The sequence below is a fragment of the Hydra vulgaris genome, chromosome 02 (assembly GCF_038396675.1).
Source record: "Hydra vulgaris chromosome 02, alternate assembly HydraT2T_AEP".
In the NCBI taxonomy this organism is placed as follows: domain Eukaryota; kingdom Metazoa; phylum Cnidaria; class Hydrozoa; order Anthoathecata; family Hydridae; genus Hydra; species Hydra vulgaris.
Window position 1 is genome coordinate 9502613 of NC_088921.1, and position 14165 is coordinate 9516777.

Below are 14165 nucleotides of genomic sequence, written 5' to 3' on the forward strand. Positions count from 1 at the left end.
TTTAGAGTTTTGTTTTTGAATTCCTCAAGCAAAAATTTATTTAGGTTCAAAATTTTAGCAAAATCTTTAAAACTTTTATTAGGATAATATATGTCAAAGTTGATTTATTGTCTACTCAAATAACCACAAAAATGACGAATAAGCATAATTTTAATAATGACAACAACAACCCATGTTGTATATTTTACATATTTACATAGTATATTTTGAGATAACATTTTCATAGTTATCATTTATTTAATAAAAGCAAAATTGTTTTTTTCTTCCTTTTATTTTTAAACCCAGTGGGGGAAAAAATTGCACTTTTCCTGGGCATTGTTCATAAGTCGATGGCCAAATATGTCGTAAAACAGTTGCCAAACAACACTATAGAGCAATTCCACAACCGTCTCACATAAAATGAAAAAATTAAAAAAAGCCAATATACGTAATACTATATATCAGTAGAAAGCTCTACTTCTCCTCTTTCAGAAAATATATAGTTTGTTATAGTATGCCCCTATCATAAAAAATTATATGGGCTGAAACAGAAGGTAAAAATTAGGCATTTTTGCGATAACTTAAATCATTTTTAATTGCCAAAGTTCAATTGAACCTATAAAAAATTCAAAAACTGTCTTGCTCATTGCAATCAGGTTTTTAGCTGCACTAACCATTGCTACTTATGATAAAAATAAATACTTATTTCCAGACGAATTCAGAAAACCATTTATTTTAATCAAATGTTATTACCACTATTATCACGCTGTGACAATTAGGGTACCAATAGTTTTATACGTACATCTCCATAACTATTGTGCTTTTTTTTAATCTTTCAAGGGCTTAACTTACTCATGTTGAGCGTCAAAGAAAATATCGTGAAAGGCAGTTAGAAAAATTTGGTGAAAAAGTATTTAAAGAAAAAGAATCAAAAAGGAGAAAAGAAAGACGTTTTGCTAAATTGGAGGCTCAACAAGAAAAAGAAAGGCATTGAAAAAGAAAGAGCAGACAAAAAATAGCAGAATCAAAATCTGTAGCTGTTACATCACCCTCTTATCAATCTGCAAGAACTCTTGGAAAAGCTGTTAAGAGAGTAGAATCAGCACTACCAAAATCACCCAGAAAGACGGCTAAAGTTGTACAAAAACTTTTAACAAAAATGAATGAAACCCCTAGTCCAGAAAAAATACTTAGTGAAAATGTTTTAGATGCTTTAACTGTAAAATTGGTTCTTGATTTTTACCAGCGTGATGATATATCCCGTCAAGCACCCGGTAAAAGAGACACCATTGTGGTGAGATTAAAGAACAAGAAAAAAACTGCAAAAACGTCATTTGTATATGAATGTTAATGAAGCTTTGCTTATGTTTTTAAAGGTAATTATCCTGAAGAATCAGTTGGAAAATCAAAGTTTGCTAGTTTACGCCCACCGCATGTGCTTTTGTCTAGTTCAATGTCAAGAAACGTTTGTTGTTGTCAACGACATCAAAATATAATTCTTATCCTTGAAGCCTTGCACAAGTTTAATTCAAATTTTCTATTGTATTCACATGAATTTCCTCTTAGCATTGTATGTGATAGTGAAAAAGACATTTGTTATAAAAATATGTGTACAACATGAAAAGATGCTGCAAAGTTTCATAATCTATATGCTTTGAATGAAATTGACAAGAATAAATGCATTACATGGTACCAATGGGAAAAAGTTGCAGATGGTAATGGAAAAGAATATATTAAAAAGATTTTAAAAAAAGGAAGAGTTAATTATCTTTACAGCACCTTTTCAAAATCTTAAACTTCATTTCTTTGGCATTATTTTATTTAACAGAAACAATCAAAGACATCGTGATCATAAGATCTAACTTCAAAGTAATCCAGACACAGCCGCCCTTCAAGTGAATTTTGCTAAAAATTTTTCAACTTTGTGGTAAGATGAAGTGCAGTCAGCACATTGGTACAAGAAGCAAGTTACTGTGTTTACTGCTGTATTTTAGTACCAAAATTCATTCTCGTCATCTGTCATAGTTTCAGATGATTTAAGCCATTCAAAAAAATCTATTCTTGTATTTGTTCATAATTTATTATCTAACCATATTAAATCAAGTGTTGAAATACTACAGATTTAGTCAGACGGGCCGGGTAATCAATTTAAAAATCGTTACATTGCATCAGCAATACCCTGTTTAAAAGAACAGCATCATTTAAAATTATTCTGGAACTTTTTTGCTACTTCACATGGGAAAGGATTGGTACATGCTATTGGTGGGACCATTAAAAGAATAGCAACGCAAAAAATAATCCAGAGAAAATTTATAACTAACTCATGCCATAACTTTTCATAAAGCTGTTAAAAACGAGACTAATTTCAATATCTATTTTGTTTCTTGGGAAGATATTATAAATACAATAAAAAAATTTAAAATTGATGAGTTATTTACAAAAGCACCAGCAAAACCAGGAATATTTGAAGCGAACCTAATTAACAACAATAATGGGAAAATAGAAATGCAACCCTATTAAAGTGCCAAGTATTTAGTGAAACGTCTTCAGATAAAATCACCAAAAAACTTTAAAACGTTGTTTATATTACAGCAATACAATATGGACGCAATTTGACACTGATATAGTATGGGCATGTTCTCAAGATTACTATGTAAGTACTATTTTTATGAAGATGTAATTATATATTTGTCTAATACCTCTCTACTAAGTTTTAAATTTATTAAAAACAGCCCATTTACCTGGTTTATAATTATCCAAATGTGTTTGATCACGCTGTGATGTCACACTGTGACATTTACCACTAGTTAATTAAAGGTGCGCCTGTTTGAAATTTAATTTGAAAAATGTAATTTAGCTATAAAACTTGTAAGAGTAATGTCTAAACTTTTTGTTTAATGCCAAGTTAATAATTCAGTTCATCTATATTAGCTGAATCACGGTGTTGATCTAAAAACTAAAAAACAATGAAAAAAATATTGGTCACGCTGTGACGTTTTATATTTTCTTGCATGAATGAGAGGCTATTAAATTTTTTATTTATATTTTCACCCAAATTTTTTTTCTTGTTTTTTGAGCTAAAGTAAATAGCAAAAAAATTTTAATTTCAAAAATATAAACAAAATATATAAATATATAAATATAAACACGTTTAAAGTATCAAGAGAAGTTCATAAAATTATCTTCCAAATGAAATTTTACATTAAGTATACAATAAACAATTTACATAAGTTTGATTAAAAGCTATTATCCCTAATTTCTCAGTGATTTTTCCAAAGCTCAACTCAAATTACTTGATTATACCTTTTTTGCAGACATCTAAACTACCTGATTTTTTCCTAATTTCCTGATCTGGCACTCTGTAGAATGACCTATTAAAAAAAAAATTTTAATACGGTTTTACTATTAAAATAGGTTTAACACTTTGTTTGATGCAGTAACAACGCATTCACAAGTAATTTTTTAAAACAACTATGAAAACGTTTATCAATCTTAACCCGAGAATTTCTACATATATATTATTTAGCTAAGCACTATAACAATATTCTGAAGTAGGTATGAGGTAGGTATGAAGTAGGTAGCTATGAGGGCTTCATTATATAGATAGACTTTCTATCTAGGTAGAACATGCATAAGAGTGTCATTACATTAACTAAGAATGGCACATTTTTTCCTTTAAATTTTTTTCTGAAAAAACTGGATTTAAGTCAGGAAAAAAAATTGTCACCATCTAGTCTGTTGTTTTCTAAAAATTCAATAACCTTTAAGAGATTTTTTTTTTTTAATTTTAAAAAAATTTAAGGCAATAAAAATAGATTGCTTACTGTGAATACTTTATTTCAAAGTTCAAGCATAAAAGTCAACCTTGAAATTTAACCATGAATTCAATAAACTAAAAAAAAAAATTACAATAATTTAATTAACGATTTAATAATTAAATAATAATTAAATGTAACGATGTATAAGTAAATGCATTTTTTTAACGTTTAATAATTATCCAAACAAAATTTTGAATATTATACATTCCTCCAAGTAATTATATTTTTATATTTAAACAATGTTTATTTTTCACAATCAAATTTTTTGTTTGAATACTTATTTCTCTGACTGTACAAGCTGTATATAGTATTTGTGTGAGGCTATAAAAAATAAATTAAAATTACAATCCATAAAAATATCAAAAATATATTAAAAATATATTTATACTAAGTAGCCGTGGCACAGTGGTTAGAGCTCTGGTTAAAAACACAGAGGTCTAAGGTTAGGCGTCAGCTCTAGCCTAATTAGCGACGGTACTATTGAAAAAATATAATATTTATAATTGCAAACAATATAAGATGAAAAAATTAAAAATATATAATAATGAATTATCACCACAATAATCTAGAATGTGTATTTTTAACATAAAACAATATTTTTTGCTTTTTATGATATTAGATGCTACAAATAAAAAAATATATAAATTTTTATCACAGAAGCTTTGCTTACTGCCCATAATTGATTCTTTTTATAAATAATTCTGATGCATTTAACATGTTACTATTTAGAACTATATGCTATATGTATTTGGTACCTAACATTTTGTTTTTAAAGAAACATAACAGAGTAGTTCAGCCATTACCTTCTTACTTAACTTTGGTTAGATCTGATAATCTGGTTTATTATTGTTATGATTAGCATGATGAGGATACATAACAACAATAAACATAACACAAAAAACTTTGGATAATTAGACCTTGATATTTTCATTTATAAAATTTTCCTAACAAAAATATTGAAATTTTATTTTAAGTAGAACTAAAAAAAGGTAGAAAACTAAAAGTTATATCAGATTTTTGTAATAATTAAAAAAAAAATAGATAATTGTAAAAAAAGTTTTTGTACTGTTCAAATTTTAAAATTGTATAAAGTCGTTTTTTTATTGCAAGAAAATTCATTTTAAGAAATAACCCATGACAATGATGTAAACTTGAATGATGTAAAGAAAATAACACATACTTTATCTTTGAGTTCTCTTGCGGTATCTAAATGTCTTGTACAATATAAAACAGCTTCATCAAACTTTCCCTGTACTTTTAAAGTATTTCCTAAATTTCCACTGGCTTTTGCTTCACCAACTCCGTCACCTAAAGTCCTTGCTAATGTAAGATCATGTTTGGAATATTCAAGAGCTTTCTCATATTTTTGTAAATAAAAATATGCATTTCCTAATTGGCTATAAACAGAACATAACGATTTTAGATCTTCAGTCCCAACTTAATTGCTGCTACAAAGTACTCAACATCATCTCTGCAGTCTCCATTTTTACAATACTGTTCACCTTGCAGAGCTAATTCAATACATGATGCATTTGACATATCAATTGTTCTGTGTATAGCTCCATTTGATGCCATATCTTTATAAAAAAAGACATTATAAAACATATAAATTCTCTGAAAAGATATATTCTTTATTAAAAGTACATTTTATAAATGTTAATTATAACGTTATTAATATAATTACATGTTATATAAAGTTATTATTATATTTACAACTATATATGTATATATATATATATATATATATATATATATATATATATATATATATATATATATATATATATATATATATATATATATATATATATATTTATATATATATATATATATATATATATATATATATATATATATATATATATATATATATATATATATATATATATATATATACTGCATTTATTAATTATAAAAATAATTTGTATTAAATATTTATTAATACTTAACATTTTACAGTAAAAATAAATACATGTTGAGTAACAACCTCTTTAATAAAATAAATTAGGCAATAAAAATTCATAATTAAACAAATATTTACATTCAGAATACTTTCTTAAAATTAATAAACAGAAATTTTTTTAAATTATTGATGGAATTTTTATTTATAATTAATTATTAAAAAAAAAAACCAAAAGAATGATAAAAAAAGATGTTTCAAAGCTTTTATCAAATTTCTTTTAAAATTTTTCTTTTAAAATTCAAAAAGAAGTTTTTAAAATATTTTATTTCATGAGTAATAACTTAATTAAATATATTAACAAAGAAACCATTAACATTTAAATATAAACTTTTGAAATCATCTCTACAATTAAGGGGAAAAAAAGAAAACAACTTCATAACAAACATATTTTTAAAATTGCTACATTTTTTACAATTGTTAATTATGACACCAAACAACAGCTTGAACACTTGGAATTTATACTAAATACTTTAAAAAAACTAAATTATATATATATATATATATATATATATATATATATATATATATATATATATATATATATATATATATATATATATATATATGTATATATATATATATTTATATGAGCGATATTAATGAGCGATAGCCATTCTAGACAATTTTTTTAAATTCAAATAAGCATATATAATTTATATCATTGTATAGAGCTTGACTTGACTTAAAAAATGAGGGATCATTTGGCCTTTAAAGTTAAGTGGATCCAAAGTTATTGAATTTTTTGTAGTGCAAAAATTGATGATTTTTTGATGAAAGGTAGGGCTTAAGTATGGAAAATTTGCAGTGTAATGGCATTAAAAAAGAGGGTATTTTTGGATCATATTGACTTTTTAATAACTTTTGAACCGTTATTACATTTGACTTAAAATTTTCCATATTGATTGAACAACCATTAGTTAATAATATACAAAAAAAAAAAAATTGTCAGGATTGCCCAGATTTGTCTATTTTACAGACTGAGGGTTTTAACTTATTTACTTAGTTTTGGTGCCATATGGACCCTTGAATAATTCTTGAGCCATTAATACATTTGATTTAAAATTTTTCATATTGATTCACCAACTTTAAGAAAATAAAATACCAAAATATTTTTATTTAATTCTGTCTGGATTGTCCAGAATCGTCTATTTTACAGACTGTGGGTTTTAACTTATTTAGTTTTGGTGTCATATTGACTTTAGAATAACTTTTGAACCATTATTACATTCGACTTGAAATTTTCCATAGTGATCCAACACATATAAGAAAATAAAATACCACAAAATTTTTTTGTTAATCAGACAAGATTTACCAGAACCATCTATTTTACAGACTGAGAGTTTTCACTTATTTACTTAGTTTTTGAAAATAATATTTGGGGTTATATTATAATTACGCCATACAAATATGCATTAAGGAATCATGGAATCCAAATATTACATCGTTTTGAAATTATTGTATAACTTACAGACCGGTTAGTAAATTACTACAAAAGGGCTGCACATACCAATTTGGCATATCTTTGAATATATTTGATATTTTTGAACCATTATTAAATTTGACTAGAAATTTTTTATAATGATCAAATTTTTTTTTTAATCTGACGAAATTATCCAGAATCACCTATTTTACAGACTGATGGTTTTCACTTATTTACTTATTTTCGGAAAGAAAAATTTAGGGTTATATTATAACTACACCATACAAGTATGTATAAAGGAATCATAGAATCGAAATAGTACTTCATTTTGAAATTATTGTATAATTTACTGACCAGACAGTAAATTACTGTGTAACGGTATTGAAATCTATCGGAATTTTACAGAATGACCTATTTGCAAGACAGAAGATTTTTCAATAAAGTTAAAATTTAATTTTCAATGAAAATAACAGCTAATGAACTTTCTGATATTTTGAGTACTTACAACAGCAATAGGCAGGTATAACAGCAGATACTCTACCTAAAAATGTAAAAAAATTATTATTGTAAACAAAAATACACAATGTGTTTAAAATATTTTTTTAACTCGTTTACAAAAATATTATAAAGAATTAAATTTTAAAAAGGTATATATATATATATATATATATATATATATATATATATATATATATATATATATATATATATATATATATATATATATATGCAGGTAATTAGTATAATAACATAAAAAATTAAAATAACATAAAAAAATAATTTTATTATAAAACTTCTTTCTTGGCTTTTAGTGAATGATTAGAAGTAGCAAGTTTCAGTAACGAAACAATCAAACAATCATTTTTAACAATAGACACCAGCGAGAAGGTAAGCCAAGTTGTCTATCTATACAAAACATCACAACAATAACATCACAATTACAAAACACACAGACACTGTGGCACTAAACGCTCCAAATTCACACTAGTGTCACTAAGTGACGGGTTAACTTTTAACCAAAATTAATGATCATCCTGAAAAGCTCAAAGGTTGCTCTATTTGCAGATGACATAAGAAACATATGGACTTCAATCATCTTGTTTTAGAGCTGACTTGCTAACTGCTGCGACAGAAAGGTTCTACATAGTATTAGATAAAGGGGGCAAGGCAAATTCCACTGCTCTGGACATCAAAAACATCTGAAGAACAACAAACAAAATAATTGAACATTTATGACCAAACGGTATTCAAAGAAATAATATGACCCTCCTCTTCAATAATACGAAAAAAGAAGTCCTGATATTAGTTTACTAAAAATTCCCAGAGCTCAAGTTGAAGCATGAAAAATAATGTTGTCAATATCGTGCCTAATTGACTCATGAAGGAAATTTGAACCATCAAGATTGAAAACAAATTCTTTAAGGTGATGTTTATGAAAATATGTTGCTCCACCAAGTACAAGTATAATGTTTAAGCGATGATGCAGAAATGAAACCATAAAATTTTTGGAAAACCTTTTATGCAAAAATGCTTTCCATTCATCAGCTTTTCCATTCTGCTGATCACCATGTCTATAGGCTGTATATTTTGAAAGTTCATACAAAATATCAAAATTGCGAGAGTTTTGCGCATTTTTAAAACCAGCATGAATACTACCTTCCTGCTCAGCCACTTTTTTCCATTTTATGATTGCTTTTTCTGCGTATATTCCTAGATTGTGGATAACGTGTAAGCCACAAAAACATGATGCATTTGAGAAATTTTTCATTTAAAGAAAGCTGATCATAGTTTTCAATAACAAAAGGCAAAATTGCTTTTCTCCAATGTTGAAATTAACTTAAAAAACTTGAATTAACTATAGTGCAATCTGTCATCAAAGATTTGAATAAAGAAATAAGTTTCCTAAGATCATCCTCATAGTTTTCCTTTTCAGCAGAAAATATTTGAGACATATCAGTGAGTAAATTTTTTAGCTCTCCAAAATAAGATTGTGCCTCTCCCTAGAACATATCTTCTATCCCAAACATGTAGCTTCTTGATGATATTGTGACTTGAAAACTACCAACCTCCCTAAAATTATACTTTGCGCCATCTGTATGAAGAACATTTTTTGTACTATTCAACATAGCCTCTCTCACTTAAGCTTTTGATAAAAGGTTCCTTTCACTAAAAAGTTCAGCAGCCAAAGATTTTTTTAGAAGAGTGCTACATGAAATTCCGGCCGTTTTTTACCTAAAACAAAAGATTACTAAAACATAGATTATCAGAAATACATTACTTTCAGCAATTAAATTAAATATTCGAGAATAAACTTTATAAAAAAACTACCCACCAATGTTATTTGGTTTTGGAAATTGGGGTATGGTACACTGTTGTGAACTGTTGGCATAGTCTGGTAACTTGTCTAAAATGAAATTGTAATAAGGCATGAACTAATTCATACATACATTGTATCAAAAAATGGAGAAGTATTCCTTAATAAGTAAAAATTGTATGAACACTTGTGAAAATTCTTACATTTTTCCATACTTGCAAACTTTCATTGAAAATTTTTTAATTTTTTGTTTTGAAAAAAATAGTTTAAGAAAGGCCAGTCTATAATTAGAATAGCTAGATTGTAGTTTTTGACCAAACTTTCTTTGATGAAAAATCTAGCAAGAATTCCTTTGAAGTAATTAAATTTTTAATTTCTATTTTATCCAAATTTTAAAAATTTCACTTTCTATTTCATTTTCAGAATAAGAATGTAAACCATTTACTAAACGTGAATAAGTGTTATTCACATGTTATTCAAAAAATTTCAAAACAATATTTTCACAAAAATTTTGATAAATATAAACTTGTTATAAGAATTTTTATTTATTTTGACAATATTTTTGTCAAAATAATGTTTGAAAAAATTTTGAAATCAGGTAAAAGGATGGATTAAACAAAAGCAAGATTTATATTATTTAAAGCCGTTATGTATTATGTTAATAAAATAAATTTTCCTATTTGTCTAGCTAATTTAGTATAAAGAATCAAACTTTAAATCATTTAAAATCATGTTAAAATTAACGAAAAATACTTTCGTTTGTTTGGATTTTTGCGAAAAATCAAAACAAATAACGTCATTAAGTAAGCGTAAAATAAACCTTATAATATATACATAATTTGTAAATAAAAATCCTATGTATCATATTTATAGAAAAACATAAATAAATACTTGGTTTAAAAAGTGAAAAGGCTATACTTGCCTTTTAAGAGAGGGAACATTTTTTAAAAAAGCTTTTTTCCCCAATAAATCGACTCAAAAGTATTCAAATGTTAAGAACTAAAAATTTATGTATAAATTTAAAAAATGTTTCACTTTCCATTCGATTCATCATCCTATTTTTACTATATATGGAAAGTTTCAATCAAATTGGATGTGTCTGCATACTTATGGGTCATCCATAAATGATGTCAGAGTTTTTTCTCAATTTTTCGACTTCTCCTCCCCCCTTTGTCAAACTGTCAATTTTTGGCCAACCCCCCGTTATATATGATGTCAGTTTTTGTGTACTCTCACCCTAAAATACAATAAAAATGCTTAAAAACCATTGATTTTTTTTCTGACTTAATTATACATTTATATAATAGTAGATCTCATCAAATTATATTATATAATAGTCAATATCTCATTAAATAATCAACTAAGCAAATAGTATTATATATCTTTAACATAATATTCCCATGGGTTGTTGAAGTGATCATCGATTGAAACAATCGGTAGGGAATGCTCTCCGCGCTCTAAAAGGATATCGTATTCTTGAGGTACAATCAAATTCGTTGCGTCAACTTCATTTTCATCTAACCATTCAGCAGTTTCCGAACTCTTCTGTAAGGCGATGACTGCTTGACGCTTGGCAGAACAGGTTGGACCCTTTTGATTAAAGGGAGTGTTAAAGCAGAAGAATGGATAGAAGCGTGCTTTTTCAACATAGCTTGAAAAGCAAAGTAGATATTGCACTTTTTACAGATTCTATCAGCTAGGCTAGACTGAATTGATGGACAAAACGCAATAACAGGCAAAATTGGAAATCCTTGGCAGTACGAGGAAGAATACTTTCAATGTTTGATGCGATGAGCATAAAGACGGATGATGGAAACAATTCTTTTGCTCCTTCTGAGACATCTACTGCTTTAAGCCCGTCTCTCGTTTGGTTGACAGGGACAGGTGGCGGAAGAAATCTTGCTCTAATTAGAGTAAAGTAAGAGCTTCTAATAGTCCGACAACGAGAACGATTTTCATATTTCACAATTTGAATAAAATATTGACTTATACAAAGATGATCGGCAATCCAACGTTAATCTTGTAACAAAAGGCTTCTTGACTCTAGTTCTGATTTGTCTGGATCAATATACTCTGTAATGGTTGGATATTCGTCAATTTGTAGATCAGACCAAATATCAGCCAAAGCCTTTCCAGCAAAGCCAAAGTTCTGTTTTTCTTAATTTTCATCTATTGTCCTGCCTGATTTAAAAAGATATGTTGGTTGTTATAGGTTAAAAATTATATGTATATTTTTACAAATTAACTTTTGTCAATGTAATTACCTTGAGAATCAAGAGTTCCGTAATGTTCGTGCGGAAGAATCAGCCCAGATAATTTTTTACTTAGAGGTGCCATTCGTTGCTCAGCTCTGTTGAATGCACTGCGGCCTGCAGCGTTCGTCATGATGAAAAGAGCGTCAAGGTTATTCTTCAAGAAATGGTGAATCCCAATTTCAATTACTTTTTGGTATCAGGGATTTTCGTTGGGTCTTCCATCGACGCTAAACACGACAATAGGCTTTACCATATTTGTTTGAGGATCTCTGGTAATATTTCGAATCTTTGATATCCAAGAGCCGCTGAAAGTCTAATCCATGAGCGAATGCGGTCGAGGATGCGTGTTTTCCTAATCGAACAGCAATATAGGTAGATCCAGAATAAGTAACAGCATCTGTTTTTCCAAGACTATCTTTTTTGATTGTAATTCCAGCGTATACAGATGGTATTAGCTTGTGTTTAGCAGCCACGACCCAGTCGAGGTCCGGGAGAGTTAACCGGTACTCCAAATGCATCAACAACGGCGCCTGTTTTTTGGCTGCTGTTATTCCAATAGGCACTCTAGCCTTGTCGTCTTGGCTAATGAAACACACTTCATCTGGCCCTAAAATAGAACAAACTTCTTCCACATATTTTATAGTTGAACAGCAAAGGAGTCCGTCAACATGTTTTAAATGAGATTCATTCTGAGAACTGATCAATCTAACAGGGAGGAGAGGCAGTACTACCCCGAAAAAGTTTTGAGACATTTTATTTTTTTTAGTCATTTTTTTAATCAATTTCTTCAATATTTGTTTGAAAAATTATTGGGGGGAGGGGGGAGAAATACCGCTGCTGCCTCCTCCTCCCCCCCGGTTGCTACGGGAATGTTGATCCAAAAGCTATGAAAATTTCTGAAAACAAGTGCTATATGATAAATTAATGAAGAGTTTCTTTTTTACAGGCGAATTAATTAAGTAAGTAAATTAAAATTTAATCATAAGAATGTTTTGTTTTATTCGCTTAAATTTGCTCAAAACAAGTCTAACAAAAAAAAAAAAGAACGTTATTAGTCCAAGGGTTCATTATCTATTCCACTAATTGACACAAAAGAGCTCAACAAGTGCAAGAAAAAAAAATTTAATAATCTGTAATCATCACCAATTTCAAAAAAAAATTTGAAACTGTATCTAAGTGAGGAAATAAACAAAAAACGTATTTTTTTAAAAAAATTTATAAAAACAAAATGTTTAAAATGCAATTTTTTTGAAGACCTATTAATGTATATTTTAGGCGCTTTTTTTGGCAACAAGTTTACATTCATTTAAAATTTAGTTCTAGTTGTTTCTTAATAATAAGAGGTCATCAATTTTTAAATTTAAAACCTCCGCATCTAAAGTTACATCTCTGGCTTGCAGAACTGTGCGATGGTTGTTAGAACTTTAAATTATGTGTTTGCGAGTATGATGCATTCAAATGAACCCAAGTATTTTTCAATGCCTTTAATATTTAATTGAGTTTCGGCAGTCACATTTAGCTTCTTTAAGTCTTGGGTAGCACTCTATAAATCAGGATTATGTTCTGCACAAGGTTTAACACATGTTATGCAAAGAGCATCCAATATTATCTTATAAAATTTGCCATCTTTACGGGCTGGAGCTGAATAAGTTATAAGTCTTTTGCGCAACACCGAAGAAGTTTATAACCTCTACACAGCACTCTGTGGTATAGACATCACATAGATTTAAGCTATGACAAGCACATGGAGATTAAACTGACAATGGTTTCTTTTTAATTATATCTGCTTGAGCTCCCTTATACTTGTTGCTAATGTTGCTGCAATTTTTATAACCTTCATCGAGACACTCTATCATTGGTATATTGTGATTTTTAATAACACTGCAAATTAATTCAGCAATGGCTTTTCCCGTTTTTTGATTAAAGCCAACAAACTCTTGAAATTGCTCTTAAACATCGTAGAGATTATTTTCTTCATTTAACTAAACATAACGCAATATAAATACATTTTGTTCCATATGTGCTGAATTAGGGGTTGCATCAACAAGTATTGAATATTATCTTGCTGCTTCTCGTTCACTTAGAAAAATGTCTAATACTTTTTTGGCACAACACTCTATAAAGTCATTTTGAACTTCCGGTCAAAGGTAATTTACTTGTCGTCTTCTCTTTAACTTCTGCAACTTCATAACTTTGCTCAGATGTTCTTCCAAGAATCATAATGGCTCATCAATTCCAAAATGCCCAAAAAACTTCCATTTGCTACAACACCAACTAAATCTCCTAATCCCAAACCTCGTTTGGCTAGTTTGACTAACCCTAACCCTAACCCCTAACCCTAACCTTTCTCCTAATCCCAAACCTTGTTTGGCTAGAAACAGTGTAACGTCTAAAATTGGAGAAGAACCTGTTTCCA

At 28.2% G+C, this 14165-nt stretch overlaps 1 protein-coding gene across 8 annotated transcripts in view; it reads right to left on the reverse strand.

Annotated features, from left to right (window-relative positions):
* LOC136076723 (usherin-like) overlaps positions 1–14165 on the reverse strand; it is a 765758-nt gene that overhangs the window by 87504 nt on the left and 664089 nt on the right. For 2 of the 8 annotated variants that reach the window (XM_065790106.1, XM_065790103.1), the window contains exons 1-3: positions 4978–5401; positions 3804–3871; positions 3307–3350 (exon numbers count right to left, since the gene is read on the reverse strand). The gene's annotated coding sequence lies outside the window, so the exon portion shown is untranslated. Of the gene's footprint in view, positions 1–2720; positions 3135–3306; positions 3351–3803; positions 3872–4977; positions 5402–7685; positions 7722–14165 lie in introns of those variants that run through there. The other 6 variants (XM_065790109.1, XM_065790104.1, XM_065790105.1 and 3 more) reach the window with 5 other exon arrangements.